This window comes from Agelaius tricolor, unplaced genomic scaffold (genome assembly GCF_023055355.1).
Source record: "Agelaius tricolor isolate 1412-34295 unplaced genomic scaffold, bAgeTri1.0.p SCAF_21, whole genome shotgun sequence".
NCBI classification, from domain to species: Eukaryota; Metazoa; Chordata; class Aves; order Passeriformes; family Icteridae; genus Agelaius; species Agelaius tricolor.
In genome coordinates, this window is record NW_027269281.1 from 12,358,778 (window position 1) to 12,374,769 (window position 15,992).

General features: G+C 44.9%; 1 long non-coding RNA gene across 1 annotated transcript in view; it reads right to left on the reverse strand.

The window, feature by feature from the left end:
* Positions 1-10,915: 10,915 nt before the first annotated feature.
* The window catches only part of LOC139599004 (uncharacterized), a 303,139-nt gene continuing 298,062 nt past the window's right edge, over positions 10,916-15,992 (reverse strand). Inside the window, exon 2 of the long non-coding RNA XR_011682133.1 lies at positions 10,916-11,947. This is a non-coding gene — a long non-coding RNA (uncharacterized lncRNA). The remainder of the gene's footprint in view (positions 11,948-15,992) is intronic.

The window sequence follows — 15,992 nt, forward strand, 5'->3', positions numbered from 1 at the left end:
CAATCTATACTAAACCTTTTGTTTACGTTCGAAGAAAGATGATTTGAGCTGCAGGTATGCAAATATGGGAGAGGGAATGTAAACAGACCCACTGGGGAGGATAAAATGCCATTACAGCGCCCAATGTGGGACCCCAATAACCCCTGGGGAAGGCAAAACATGGAAGAGTACAGAGCATTAATTATCAGGGGAATTAGGGAAGCAGCTCCTGTAATCAGAACGCCTACTAAGCGTTTGCAGAGCAACAAAAAAAGGAGGAAACTGCAACTGAATGGCTGTAGAGGTTAAAAAAGTATATGAGGCAGTACTCAGGAATGGACACTGATACAGAGGCTGGACAAACACTGTTAAAAGTGACCTTTGTCACCCATGTGTGGCCGGATATAAGAAAGAAGATAGAAAGATTAGAGGATTTGTAGCAGCATGGGGTTTAGATAGTGGATGCTGCTACCTATTTCCCAAGAAGCATCTCCTGTGGAAAAGCCGCTTGGGTAAGCATTCAGGCAAAGCAGTCAAGTTCACACACCACACTCACCACAGCCAGCTCAGTGAAGAGAGGCAGAAGGGCCTTTTGTATGATAAATTCCAGTGAAGGTTTATTCTAGCATGCCGAAGGGAAATCAGGGACAAATACCTGGCCATGTGGTGTGCACAAGGTTAAGTAGGGGTCAGTGACCAATGGTCTGAGGGCGTGGGGGCAGCACAAAGGGCAGGGCAAAGGGCATTGCCCTACAGGGCAGATGGGGCCAGCCACCAGGGATACCACAGCCAATGAGGAAACAGGGAAAGGAGAAACCACGAGAATTTGGGACATATGGGGAAAGGAACTGGGGTGGTTCATAGTGTTGTGCAAGGCTCCATGGGGAAAGTCTTCTCTTTCAGCCTAGGTGGAGAGTCTATGATATATTCTTCCAAGGCAAGGCCCTGGAGATTTCCCTGAAGGGTTCAAAGGATTCCACAAGGATTGGCAAGACAGAGGGTTGAACAACTTGTTAAAGGAAGCCCAAAAGGTATATGTACAAAGGGAGGAAGAGAAAGCAAAGGCAAAGGCTAAGCTAATGGCAGTTGCTATAGCTGAAGGAAACCACAAAACTAAGACCCACTCCTTTAAGGAGGTGAGACCTCAGTTGAGCCAAAACAAGGGGGGCCAGGAGGATATTAAGGTGAACAGAGCTCCCTGGGGAAGTGTGGTGTTGTTGAGGTCCCCAGGACGAGGTGAGAGATGAGAATCTGACTCCAAGTTCTCAGAAGGCTGATTTATTATATTATATTATGATATGATATGATATATGATATGATATGATAAGAAATTATATACTAAAACTATACTAAAGAAAGAGAAAGGATACATCAGAAGGTTAGACAAGAATGAATAATAAAAACCTGTGACTGACCAGAGTCCAACACAGCTGGACTGGGATTGGTCATTAAGTAAAAACAATTCACATGCTGGGATAAAAAATTCTCCAAATCACATTCCAAAGCAGCAAAACAGGGAGAAGCTAAAGCTTCCCAGCTTCCCAGGAGAAAAAATCCTGGCGAAGGGATTTTTCATAAAATATCATGGTGACAGGGAAGGGGTCCTAAGGAGGAAAAAAGGGAAGTGAACACCCGGGGCTCAATCTGTCACTATTGCAAGGAAATTGGACACTTAAGGCAAAGCTGCCCTCAGAGAGAAAAAGATCTGAAAGTTTTTAGTGAGGCTCGAGAAATAGATGATTAGGGGGGTTGGGGGCTCTATCTCCTGGGGTCAAAACATCAGCAGGAGCCCTTGATAACTTTAAAAGTAGGTCCCCAGGAGGAGAAACTTAAATTTTTAGTAGATATGGGGGCGGAAAGGACATGTATTTGTGAGATTCCAAAAAGGTGTGAAAAAAGCCAGAATACTATTCAAGTAGTAGGGGTGTCCTAGGGTGACGTTATGATGCTTGTATCCCCATTCATGTGTTCTGTTAATGTTGGATATTATGTTCTGTACCTTTAAGACCGGCTCTGAAGAGGGAAAGTTTTGTTTTGGTTTTCTTATCAGCCTGGCGGGACACAGAGACTGCAGCTTTTGCTTTTGCTGCTTTTGCTTTTTGCTTTTGCTCTCTCGCTCTTGCTTGCTTCGCTTCTGCTTGCTTTTGCTCATTAGCTAGTTTAGCTAAACTGTCCAATTTCTTCCTGGACTGTTTCTCCTTTCCTTTTTCTGATCATTTCGAACCTGCTCCGGACTGGGACCTGTGAAACACCAGAGTCTGCACCTTGTGGCCTGCAGCTGCTGCCCCAGCGCCAGAGGGACTGAGAACAGAGCGACCACCCCCCAAGAGAGACTTTCTGAATTTGTCATCTTTTTCAGAGTGGTGTCATCCGTTATTGTTCCTTTTGTGTGCTGGGGGGTGCTGTGCTTGTTAAATAAACAAGTTCTTTCCACTCCTCTCCGAGAAATCCTTCCCGAACCGGTTGGGGGGAGGGGCTGTGTGGGTTTGCTTACTGGAGGAGCCCTAATTTGGAAATTCTCCTCCAAATTTGCCCTAAACCACGACAAGGGGCAAAAAGGGAAAGATTTAAAGCACCGGTTATAAAACATGGGATATCTGAAGGAACGAACAAGATAGCAATGGGGATGTTTTACTTGTACTGGGGGCAGGATACAATTTGCTGGGGAGGGATTTACAAGTACAGTTAGGCATTGGACTGCTTCCAGAAGGGAATAAAATGGTAGTCAAAGTCCTCCTGTTAAACGAGAAGGATCAAAAGCAAATTGAAGAAGTGGTGTGGGCTAAGCCTGGGAATAGGGGCAAGTTAACAGCTCCTATAGTAATTAAAATCACTAACACAAATTGCCCGATCTGAGTGCGGCAATACTCACTCTCCTTGGAAGGAAGAAAAGGGTTACAAACAGTAATTCAGGAATTAATCAAGGATGGAACTTTAGAACCATGCATGTCTCCCCCCAATATCCCCATATTACTGGTAAGAAAATCAAACAGGACATACAGGCTTGTGCAAGACCTGAAAGAAGTGAACAAATGGACTATAGATCAATATCCAGTGGTACCTGACCCCTACACACTATTAAGTAAAATCCCTCCATTACACTGGTGCTTTAGTGTGATAGATCTCAACGATGCCTTTTGGGACTGTCCCGTAGCAGGAGAAAGTAGAGACATATTTGCCTTCAATTGGGAAGATCCCAATACAGGGAGAAAACAACAGCTTAGATGGACAAGATTACCTCAAGGATTTATGGAATCCCCTAATTTATTTGAACAGGCCTTGGAAGAAGTCCTACAACTTTTCCCTATTGTATCAGGAATAAAACTTATTCAATATGTTGATGATTTACTTCTCTCAGGAGAAGATGAGAAACAAGTCCGGGAATTCACTGTATCACTACTAAATTACTTGGGAAACCAAGGGCTTCGGGTATTGAAAGAAAAGCTTCAATTTGCAGAGAATGAAGTAAAGTACTTAAGGCATATAATAAGTCAAGGGAACCGGGGATTAAATCCTGAAAGGATCACAGGAATAACCTCACTCCCTTGGCCAAATACTAAAAAAGAGATCAGAACGCTTTTGGGTTTGCTAGGATACTGCAGAATCTGGATAGAAGGGTACACCCAGACTGTTAAATTCCTATATGAAAAGTTAGTAACAGATGACATTATGTGGAGAAAAGATGATGACTAAAAATTTAAAAGTTTAAAACAAAAATTGATTAGTGCTCCTGCTCTAAGCCTCCCTGCTTTAGACAAACCTTTCTACCTATTTGTAGATGTGGGAAATGGTGTAGCCCATGGAGTCCTAGCCCAAGAGTGGAGGGGGGTCCAGGAAACCAGTGGCTTATTTGTCAAAATTGCTGGACCCTGTTAGTAGGGGGTAGCCTACCTGTATCCAAGCGGTAGCTGCCACTGCCTTACTAGTAGAGGAAAGCAGAAAATTAACTTTTGGAGGAAGATTAAAAGTGCACACCCCCACATGTAGTTAGAAATATTTTGAATCAAAAAGCTGAGAAGTGGCTCACTGACTCTCAAGTGTTGAAATATGAAGCAATTTTAATAGCTAGAGATGATGTAGAACTAGTTACAGATAAATATCTCAGTCACGGTCAGTTTTTATATGGGGACCCAGTAGAAGAATTAGTGCATGATTGCTTAGAAATTATAAACTATCAAACCCAAGTAAGGGAAGATCTAACAAACCAACTCATTTCAGGGGAGGGGGGCGATTCTTCATGGATGGATCCTCAAGAATAACTCAGGGGAAGCAGATGTTAGGATATGCTATAGTGAATGAAGAACTAATAACCCGAGAAAAGAAGTTACCTCCCAGCTGGTCAGCCCAAACATGTGAGTTATATGCTTTAAAACGAGCCCTTGAAATATTAGCACTAGAAAGAGGGACCATGTATACTGACTCCAAGTACGCCTTTGAGAGTGGTGCATACTTTTGGGAAAATTTGGGAAGAAAGAGGACTGCTAAATTCAAAAGGGAAGGGACTAGTCCGTGAAAGACTTCTCTCTGAGATGTTAGATGCGTTACAATTGCCAAAGGAAATCGCTGTTGTGCATATTCCAGGCCACCAAAAGGGACCTACCTTAGAAATACAGGGAAACAATTTAGCAGACTTAGAGGCTAAAAGTTCAGCTGAGGCCAGAGAAGTAAGCATAATGATGGTTCTAATCCCCACAGAAGGAATTCAAGATATACCAATATTCAGTGAAACAGAAGAGAGAAAATTCCTAGAAATAGGAGTGAAAAAGGACAAAAAAGGGAAGTGGGTTTTACCTGATGTAAGGCAATTACTTAATAAACCACTGGCAAGGAAAATATTAGAAAGTATGCATAATAAGATTCATTGGGCTACTCAGGCACCGAGTGATCAGTTCCTTAGAAATCGGGGTTGCATGGGAGTTTTTGGAATAGCTAAGCAAATAACTGAAAAGTGTGCAATATGCCAAAAAGTAAACAGTAAAGTCATGAGGGGAACACACCAAGGAGGGAAAGAACTAGCCTTATAACCCTTTCAGAGTATCCAAATAGATTTCACAGAACTTCCTCAAGTACAGCAGTGGGAATTTTTATTAGTAATAGTAGATCATTTAACCCATTGGGTGGATGCAGTACCAGTGGCTAAAGCTACTGCCAATGTGGTATGCAAAACCCTTTTAGAACTAATCATTCCCCGGTATGGGATAGTTAATAATATCGACTCAGACCAGGGAACTCATTTCACATCAAAAATATTAAAACAAGTAGTTCAGGCTCTGGGTATAGAATGGGAATTACACATTCCCTGGCACCCACAAAGTTTGGGGTGGGTTGAAAGGATGAACCAAACTCTCAAGAGAACTCTGACTAAATTAATGATTGAAACCCAATTGTCATGGGTCAAGTGTTTACCACTAACACTATTAAGAATCAGAACACAGCCCAGATCGGACTTATGAGTCTCACATTATGAAATGATGTTTGGTCTACCTTTCCTGATTACAACCAGAATTTTTCCTGTTACCAAACCAAGATGAAATAAGAGCCTCCTCGAGTCAGGTCTCATAAGCTCTTGGAGGTCTATTTCACACCCAAGATAGCTCAGCTACCTTTGGAGGCATAAAATCAGCAGGATGGCTTCTGTTGCAGTGTTGGAAACAAAAAGGTTTTATTAAAAAGGCAAAATAACAAACTCTTTACAGAGAAAAACCGATCCAGGTGCAAGAGGCCCTCCTGCCCCTGGTAAAACACCTCACAAAAGCTATTAGTTTTTTTGTTCTCTTCTTTTTCTAATCAATTGCCCGGGCGGGACTTTTTGGCTCCTGTCCAATTAGCTATCCTTAAGTTTGAGGTGAAGTCCCCCAGGCCTATGAGGTGTCTTTTTACCTAATTGAGGAGAGAAACTTCTGGACTTATTTCCTTTTTAAGGGGACAAAGGATAGTTTTGTCACTCCGTCAACAGGGGGCACATTCTTACACCAAGATGGAGATGATTTGGGAATACCGGTATATGACTCCTTAAAAATAAATAAGAGAGAACTTATTGGAGAAATTGGGGGATACCAAAAGTGGGGCAATGAAGAGTGGCCACCTGAACGGATAATACAGACATATGGTCCAGCTACCTGGGCACAAGATGGGAGTTGGGGATATTGGGGATATCAAATCCCAATTTATATGGTAAATCGCATCATAAGGCTCCAAGCAGTTGTAGAAATCATATCTAATGAAACAGCCGAGGCCATGGAATTAATAGTCAAAGAGCAAAGGCAAACCAGAGCTGCAGTGTATCAAAATTAGTTAGCATTAGACTATTCGTTAGCAGAAGAAGGAGGGGTTTGTGGAAAGTTTAACACATTGGATTGCTGTCTACAAATTGATGATAATGGGGAGGCAGTTTTGGATATAGCCAGAAACATACAGAAAATAGCCCATGTGCCAGTCCAAAAATGAGAATCTATAATGAATAAAGGATGGTTAGAAGATTTTTTTGGAATATCCTGGTGGAAGAGGACCGGATTTGCAGTGCTATGAGGAATAATGGGTATAATTTTTCTTCCATGTTTGATCCCATACTTTATTCAATTAATTAGTTATGTGGTCCAAAAAAAGCAAATTACAGTACCCACCAATCCAAAGTCAGGCACCATAGGACAAAACCAGAAAATTATGGTATTGAGAAAAGAAGAAGAGGATAAAAACAAGGCATTTAAGATCTATGAAAGGTATCAGGATGCCAAAAGTGCAGAAGTTCAAAAGTTGTAGCTCAAGCCAAATACAGTAAGAAAAACAACGATAAAAGATTGTTAGAAATGCCCAGACAATATTGGCTTTCGCATTTATATATTAGCTTTTGCATGTTGTTATTGATTATAAGCATTTAGATATAGTAAAAATCATAATTCTTTCTGGCTGCTTGTTAATATAACATAATCAGCTTAAGTATGCCCTGTATTGCTCATAGAAATCGTAGTGTAATTAATATAATATCTATGTATCGCTTATAGAAATAATAGTGTGATCAATGTATTGTACTGTAGACCTTAGCAAAACATAACATGTGAAAAGATATTTTTGTAACTAAGAAGAACAGTGTAAAGCCATCCACTGACTGACCCGTCCAAGTGATAAGATAACCATGACACAAACCAGAGCACCGGAGGACAATTAGAGAATACCATGTTAAATTTAAGGAGGACATAGTAAATCCTTATCAGAGGATGTGAAACAGCAGGATGGAGACACAAGAAAAAAAAAAATATATTGACCTGACACCCAGGATGTCATGCAGTGTAGCAGCCACAGGGCCTGCAAGGCCTCCCTGGCAGTCACTTGCCTAAGATAAGAAATGCCTAGTCATGATGACTGGACCAAAGAAGCCCCTCTTCCACCTTCGGACCCTCGTTATTTATCAGTGTAAGAACATAGGTCATATTTGCCTCGACCCTTACTATTGGACTGTTTCCCAAAACCCCTATACCCTATATAAACACCTATTACTGCACTGTTCAGCAGAAGAGCTGTCACTGTCACCCTTTGCAGAAGCTGCCAATAAAGACACCTCTGTGGAACCTCATACAGCACTTCTCCTCTCTCCCTGCGTCTGCTGAGGCACTTAGCAAGCAAAGAGCTGAAATCACTAAAGAGCTGAATTCACGAATGAGCTGATCTCACTTAAGAGCTGAACTGCTTGCTAAGATTGCTTGTGGCTGGGAGTCTGCCTGAGGGACCTGGACAGGTTGTGCTTAGCGGGACTTCGCTATCCGGACACCTACAGTGGCCGGGGTCAGAGAGACCCTGAAAACCCCCGCCATAATAATGCAGATAAGCCGGAGTGTGAAGAAGCCAAACAAAGGAGTTCCTAAAACATCAGAAAGTTTGCAAGAATGTTTGAATAATTTATGAAACATGTGAATATGCATGTACCTCCGTGATGTAATGGTATAAAGATAACCCTGTCTGTTAAACCTCAGGATTTCTGTATGTACCTTCTGTGTTCTTTGGCTGTTGGCCAGGAGCACACCAGCATTGGATTTTTGTCTCTTATTTTATCCCATATTAAACTTTACAAAAATTCTTCATCTTGAATTCCTTTTTTCACAACCCTTTCTCCTTCTTGTTCCCACTCAAAGGCAAAATACTGTTTACTATGCTCTGTAAGCGGGCATCCCCAGAAAGCATGTTTTAAATCAAGTACCGAATAGTAGCAGTATGAGGAGGGAACCTGGCTCAAGATGGTATAAGTATCTGGGACTGTGGAGTGCCTGGGTTTAATAGTTTCACCTACTATTCTCAGGTCGTGCACCATAACTGGCAGGATAGGAGTGTTATAGGGAGACATACATGGCTCTAGATCTGTACTTTAACAGGGATTCAGCAACAGGCTGTAAACAACTTCCTTCCTTCCTTCCTTCCTTCCTTCCTTCCTTCCTTCCTTCCTTCCTTCCTTCCTTCCTTCCTTCCTTCCTTCCTTCCTCCCTTCCTCCCTTCCTCCCTTCCTCCCTTCCTTCCTCCCTCCCTCCCTTCCTCCCTTCCTCCCTCCCTCCCAGGAGGGTGTAGCAGACTCCATGGAATTGGCTAGGGCTCCATGGAGAGCTGAGGCTTAACAGTAAGAATTGCTGAGTCATGATGAGATAGCAGAATAAGCTCCTGTCTTCCGCCTTTCGGACCCTAGCTTATCTCTGTAACCCCATAGGTCACTTTCCCCTAACCCCTACTATTGGACAAGTTTGGATCCCTTTGTACCCTATAAAAAGGGGCTGGTTTAGCCCATTCGGCAGAAGAAGAGCCGTCGCTGGAACCCTTCACAGACCCCTCAATAAAACCACCATTGTGGAACGACCAGGACCTTTTCGTCTCCTCTCTCATCTGCTTCCTCTCTAGCCTGCCAGGTGCCTTAGCAAGCAAAGAGCTGGAATACTAAGAGAGCTGATAATCACTAAAGAGCTGATAATCACTAAAGAGCTGATATCCACTAAGCTTGCTAAGGTAGCCTCTGCAATGAGGGGCCTGGGTATTCGGACACTGTCCCCAGGAGGGACTGAGCTATCCGGTTCATGCTGCCTTGCTCAGGGGCAAAGCCAGCCCTGTGGGCTGAGGGGCATAAGAGGGTATTGTGTTTTTGACACCGATTGTCCAGGTCACCTTAGAGTAATCTGGAGAGGCTCCATATCCAGTTTTCTATATTCCCCTGGGACTGCCCACACTTCTGAGTTCAAATTAACACACATTCCTTAAAAAAATTCAAAGCACCTGAGCAAACCCTGCTACATGAATAGCCCAGATAGGTACACCTTGCAGGACTAAACCCTGCCATTTCATAGCTGTGATACTCACAAACAAATAACACAAAGAGGCAACTCCACACATTCAGCAAACTCTCACCAGTATCCCCCTGTTACTTTTATACCAGCAAAGTTCAAATTAACACACACACAGTCACCAATAGTGGTTGAATAACCCACACCTGCTCATCTTTCCCACTTATCGAAAGAACATTTGAACAACTGTCCCTCCTTTGGCATAAAATTCAAATTAGACAGAGGCTCCCATGTCTACTAGGAAACACACTCCTCAGTCCAGAAGGGGCTCCAGTGTGTTGAGCCCCTGGTACAAAAGGAGATCCCAACACCCTTAACAATTCATTTCTAATGTTCTCTTTTTTACAAATGGCACATTGATTCCTTCCCAATCACTGTCCTGGTGGCTGCCCCCTTCACTTTGGTCCTGGGGTTCCCTGCACTTTTTCCCACTGGGAGTTGAAAACTGTGCCATTATCCTTGCCTGTACCTTTACCTTTACTTCATACTTTCTTTCATATACCTGATGTGCCTTTCTAACCAATTCCTGCAAGGGCCCACTCTGCTACTGTTAGAAACGAGAGCACAGTCCCAGTGCTAAAAGTGATTTCAGCATTTATTATAATAAAAAGAAGGCATAAAGCAAGGGGGCCCGTGGGCCAAGCAGGAGCGTTCCTGTCGAGGATGCTGCAGTGTCAGTGCTGGGTCTTCTTAAGCAGCGATGTCCCCGAAGTTCCAGGTGGAGCAACACGAATTCACTGGGTCAGATGCTCCCTTTTTATCCTGTTTTTGTCCCTTTGGATTGTTTTCTTTTTGGATCCTTCATTTGCATGAAGGTTTAAGGCACTTGTTTGGCCCATTACAGTTCTGTCCAGGCTGGCTTGTTTTGCTTGGGGAAGTGGTGCACTTTACTTAGGTGTATTATGGTACGTTGAGTACTGTATTTCTTATAACTACTCTTTTAACCCCTTTTGCAATAACCAAACTAACAGTACATGTTTAACAATTATCAACTATTTTGCAACCGTTTCTAACCTATTTTTAATACTACCTCTCCAGCCCCTGCTCCCGCTGCCTGTGGGCGCTCACCCTCCCACAGCGGGCAAACTCTCTGAAAAATCACTTGCCTCCCTGGTGACCCAAACAAAATCCCTTCTTATATCAGGCCAGGCTTTGGTGATACATTGTATCTTAAATCAAAGGTGGTCCCTGTATGTTATACCGTACACCAAAGCTGGTCCCCATCCTGCTGCAGTGTCCTGTCACACCTTTGCAGCTTACCCGTCCAGGCCCCTGGGTCACTCTTCCAGCACCACAAGCTCTGTAAAGCACCAGGTGCTGGTGCAGCTCGGCAGGTGGGCACAGCCAATGGTGCCTCAGGGATGGGCAGGAGGACAAGACATCCTGCAACCTCATGGAGCTGGGGGCCACTGCAGCCCTTGCCTGCGGGGGTGGCAGCGTCAGGCACCGCCCGGCGCTGAGACCCTGCTGCCCCACAAGCCCTGGCTTGGTCCTGCATCTCCTCCACAGCTCCCCAGCTGTCATGGTTTGACACTGGCACAATGCCAGTGCCCCCATGAGGATACCTTCTCCCTGGTTTCTGCTGTGAGATGTGACCAGGAATAAGCAAAGCAGGCTCCTACTTAGGAAAGAAAAGAAAACAAAACTTTATTAACTACACTACAACTATAGATAAAAAGGAACACACACAGGGAAAATGAAAACCTTACAAATACATTTCCTCCTCCCCCCACCAAATTTCCAATACAATACATCTATTCCCCAAATCACCAACTCTTGGTCCAGCACCACCCTTCAGACAATCAATCCTCAGTTCATCGAGAGGAGAGGAGTCCTTCTTGTACCATGGGCTTCCCCTGGAAACACAGCTGAAGCCTCGTGTGTTTCCGTGTCACTCGTGGCACTGCCCGGAGTACATCTGCTGTCATGACCTCTTCCTTTCATGTCCAGTGCTCTCACCACTGAACATGGACCAGAGCTGCTTCTAGGGTTGTCTTTTTAAGGATGCTTTGTCCCAATCCAAAAAAGGCACAGTCTCTCCTTTGGGACACCTGTCCCCCCATATTTTTCCACCCCCTGGGGCCGAGGGGCACCAACACTGAACCCTCTTGGTTCTGAGGCATTGCCTCCCCCTAGATGCAGTCTCTGTATCACAAGGAACATGGTTCTGTCCATGGCTGTACAAAAAGAGTCCAGCAAAAGCCACTCCATCATGTCTTCCCACTAGGATTCTTCTCTACTCTTCCACTATCTCTCACTCGCCCAGACCTCTCTCACACTTGCACATTTCCTTCCTCATCTTCCACTCTATCTTCTAGGAAAGGTCAATGTTCTGTAAAGTTCTCATTCTCTGAGAAGGGGTTAAAAGCTCCTACAAGCGGCCGGCTGCACCCCCCCCCTTCTTCTCCGTCCCAGCCGTGCTGCCGACACAGGCACATGTTTATCAAATTTCAAGGTTACAGTCTCAGGCACCGGCTCTCTCTCTCTCTCTCTCTCTGTGTCTCTCGGGGGGGGCTGCTTGATGGCTCCCGGTGTCTCTCTCTCTCTTCCACCCTTCCACCCCCGGGCTCAGGCCTACCTCTCCCGGCCACATGGCTTTTCCCCTCCCCCTGCCCAGCCAGCAGCTGGGCCGGGGGAGAGACCCGAACTCTTTCCTGCCGGAAACCCAAGAGGAGCCTCTCAGGGTAGAGCTCTGCTTTTAACCCCGTGTTCTCAGAGGCATGTCCAATGTCCTAATGGCCAGGTTAAATGCCAATATTAAAGTCTGAATATCCATTGGCCCAAACACAGCATCCCAAAAAACACATTTCCTGTCAAACCACCACACCAGCCCATGCACCCGGTCCCACATTTCCATACCTGGCCTCAGCACTCCTCACCATAGAGAAACCCCCTTAAGTCCTGAAGTAGTAAACGGACAAACCCAAATCCTCCACCCTGGCTCCATGATGACCTGGGGAGGTGTCCTGGGGTGACTTTATGGTGCTGCTATCCCCATCGTCTGTTTTTTACCCAAAAATGGGTCCTGTAGCTTTAAGCTAGGCCCAGACAGACAGAGAAGGCGAAGGCAGGGGGGCGGGGAAGCAGTGAGCAGTTTGTAGAGGCTTCACTTTACTCCCCCGGAATTCCTCTCTCTCACAGACTGTGCTGCCTAGCACGGACAGCGAGAGAGAGAGATAAGGGTCTTAGTGCTCTCTGAGTTCTCGGCTTTTGCAGAGAGAGAGAGAGACAGGGAGTTTTTCTTTGCTTTCTTTCACTGGTTTCCCTCATTAACTATGGCAGGGAAGGTTTTCCCAGGACTATATTTTTTTTTCTGGAACTGTTTGGCTTCCCTCTGGTCCAGAACAACTGCCCGGGGGCTCCCCCAAGCTGCTCTGTGACCTGGATGCTGGGCCCAGGACACAGCATTCCAGCCCAGGAGGGACTGAGACTGAAGAGACTGAAACACATCCACAGAGGACTCTCTGTGAACCACAGAAGGACTCTCGGAGTTTGCCATCTCTTCAGCGCAAGGAGTGGTTTGATTGTTTAATATTATTAATTTTCTGATGTTTGTGAGTACTTTGATTGCAAAATAAACAGTTTTTCCCACTTTTCTCCAAGGAGATTATCTCCCAAACTGGTTGGTGTAGGTACACAGTTTGTGGTAATTGGGAGTGGGGCTGCGGCTGAGCCTCATCCCTAATGGGCTACAACTGTGAAAAGCAGGTGAACAGTATTGAAAGCAATGAGACATGGAGTGTCTAGGTGTACTGACTAATCACGAAAGAGAACAAAAGGCACACAGGTGCAATGCATAAACATGAGGGGTATAAAAGGTTGGGCAAAATAACAAGAAGGGCAAATGCTTGAAGCCTTCTGAGGTGGTATGGTGTTACTCTGTATGGGTTGAAGCTTTCTGAAATTGTATGATGATACTCTGTATCGTGGCCATCTCAACTGTGACATATGCTGTGGCATATGTTGCAACAGGTTGGGGGATAGGCTGCTGAAATTTGCTTTCTAGAGGAAATGCCTTTAGGAAGTTTCCTCCTAAGTTTTGTCTCAAACGGGGATGGGAGGGGTGGGGGTGTAGGAACAATACCTCCCTGCCTTCCTTATCCTAGAAGCTGGGAATACAAAAGACTTGCAGCTTGCCCTGTTTCAGACTGCCAACTTTTAAGATAAGGCAGAGAACTTCCCAGTCTTCCCTGTTTCTGTTTTCTTTCCTTATCATATAGCCTCCTGTTGCTATTTGCCTTAAACATGTTTCTCCACACTCCCCTGCAATCAGTCCTTTTGCAAACCAACACCATATTGCCCCCTCTGAGTGTGGATTGCCAAGACCCTTTCTTGGCTCCTCTTATTATCTGTTACCAGATATCATATACCAAGCCCTGAAATTGACTGACGGGCTTCTCCCAATCAGATCTCTTATGAAGCTGCAAGCATTTCACTGGCCAGATCCCGAGGGGGTGTGGAGTTCAGACCAATGAGAATATTTGGACCGGGTCTTTCAAAAGTCTTTATAAAGGGTAGGCTGGCAAAATACAGCTCTCAGTGCCACACGAACATCTGGGGGTGAGTGTCTTTATCTCCTTGCCACTCACCTCCCCACGACCAACCTAACAATTATCCTCTCTGGGAGTCTATGTCCTTAACTACGTCTGGGAGAATGTGCAAACCATCTCAACGTTCTCCCAAAGAACTCTTTGGAGTGAGAGGAATGATGGATTTGTCTTTACAAACAAGCTGTGGGTCTGCTGGTAGATAAAACTAGCACTGAGAGATAAAAGTAACAATGGGAAGGATTCCACTGATTGATGAATGGCAAAAGATATTTGCCTTTATAAACAAACTGTAGGTTTGCTGATAAATGAAACTGGATATTGAAATGTGAAAGAAACAACGGGGAAAAACCCCTAAATTCCATAAGAACTAAAAATTAAAAAGGAGGGTTATACATTAGAGGGACATCTTTGGTATCAGGTGTTCAGGGAAGTCTGTATCTCTCAAGTACCTCAGCCAATGGGGAAAGAGAGAAGGGAAATGTGGATGGGAAATTAGGATAAAAAGGAGGCTGCATCCTCCAAAAATTTGAGAGACACCAGGGCCATGCCTCATGGCCTCTGTTTTTATTAGAATAAAGTAAAAGGACTCCTCTGTCTCATTTTTTGGACATAAAACTCTGATGCTTATGGACTAATTTTCCTGACAACTGGTGGGACTCGTCTGGGATCTTTCCACTGTCCAGGGGCGGCGGGCAGTGAGTGGAGCAGAAGGCATGCCTCACCCAGTTTTGGTGATCAGCTCCCCTTGGTGGCAGCCGACACCACACAATTGATTGGGTTCCCGAGACTGTCCAGGAGACAGATGAGTGGCAGACCAGGGAGGTCTGTGAAGAGTCCACAGGGAAGGACCACTGAAAATCTCACCAGTGAAGAAAATGGGATCTTCGGGGAGCAAACCTGTGATGGCACCCATGGAGGGTAGCACAGGTGAAACAAGGCACCCATGGAAGGTTGCAAGGGTAAAGCCAGAAAGTGGCCCCAGCAAAAGGGATGATGATCTCATAATAGCCCCGGAGAGTCCCTTGGGGAGAATGCTGAGGTCTTGGAACAGATTATACATTGACCCAGAGATAACCATGGAGATCATGGTAAAACATTGTTATTTTGTGTGGCCAGAGTATACGTTGCCAAAGGGACTTATATGGCCACCTTATAGAGGAGAGAGAACTCATTTGTGTCAAAATATGTGGAGATATTTAGAGGGGAATTGGAAAGGATGGATTGAAAGGGAATGTGGATTGATATGGATTAGACAAGCAACAGGAGAAATCTATGTGTTAAGAAAAAAGGGAGAAGAGGAAAAAGGGGAGGATTGGGATGTTTTTCAGCACCTTCCCCCATCTTGACCTCCAGTGTTACCAGCTGCTGCATGTCCCCTGTATCCTCAACTCCTGGAGCAAGGGGATCAGGGAAATGCTGTTCGTATGGTCCCACCTGAGAATAATGATGATATGGGGTGAGGGGGGCAGCATATCGTATCTCCCCCTAGAACTAGAAGAGGAACTCAGTATAGGACATCAGAAGCCCCCTAGACCCAAGAGACGGGGGTACAGCAGATGCCACTGCGCCAGATTCCCTTGGGGGGGGTCAAGGGGGAGGGTTTGGATTTGTAATTGTACCAGTTACTACCCAGGATATAAGAGGGTTGAGAAAAGAATTAACCCCCCCTATGATCCCATAGGGGTGGGGGAAAAGATAGAGGAATATTAGGGAAATGTGGATTATACATGGAAAGATTGGGATTTTCTTTTGGGGATTTTGTTTGGGTCATCAGAGAAAGAAATGATTTTGCAGAAAACGTGGCAGCTGGGGGAGGATGAACATCCACAAGCAGTGGGTGGGGCTGGACCTAATGCACCTACAGTGGATGATGCCATCCCCCGGGCTAACTCCCAGTGGGACCAAAATAACTAGGCCAGTCTGGATCTTATTGTGCTTATTTGACTAGGGCAATCAAATCGGCAGCTCTCAGAACAAACAACATAGCTGAGGCTATGTTGTTAGAACAGGAGAAACATGAAAGCCCTTCTCATTGGTTGGAAAGGATTAGGGATGCCTTGTGAAAGCATGGGGGAATGGATCTTGAGGAGCAAGCCTTTGACACATTGCTGAAAGTATAATTTGTTACTAAGGCCTGGCCTGATATAAG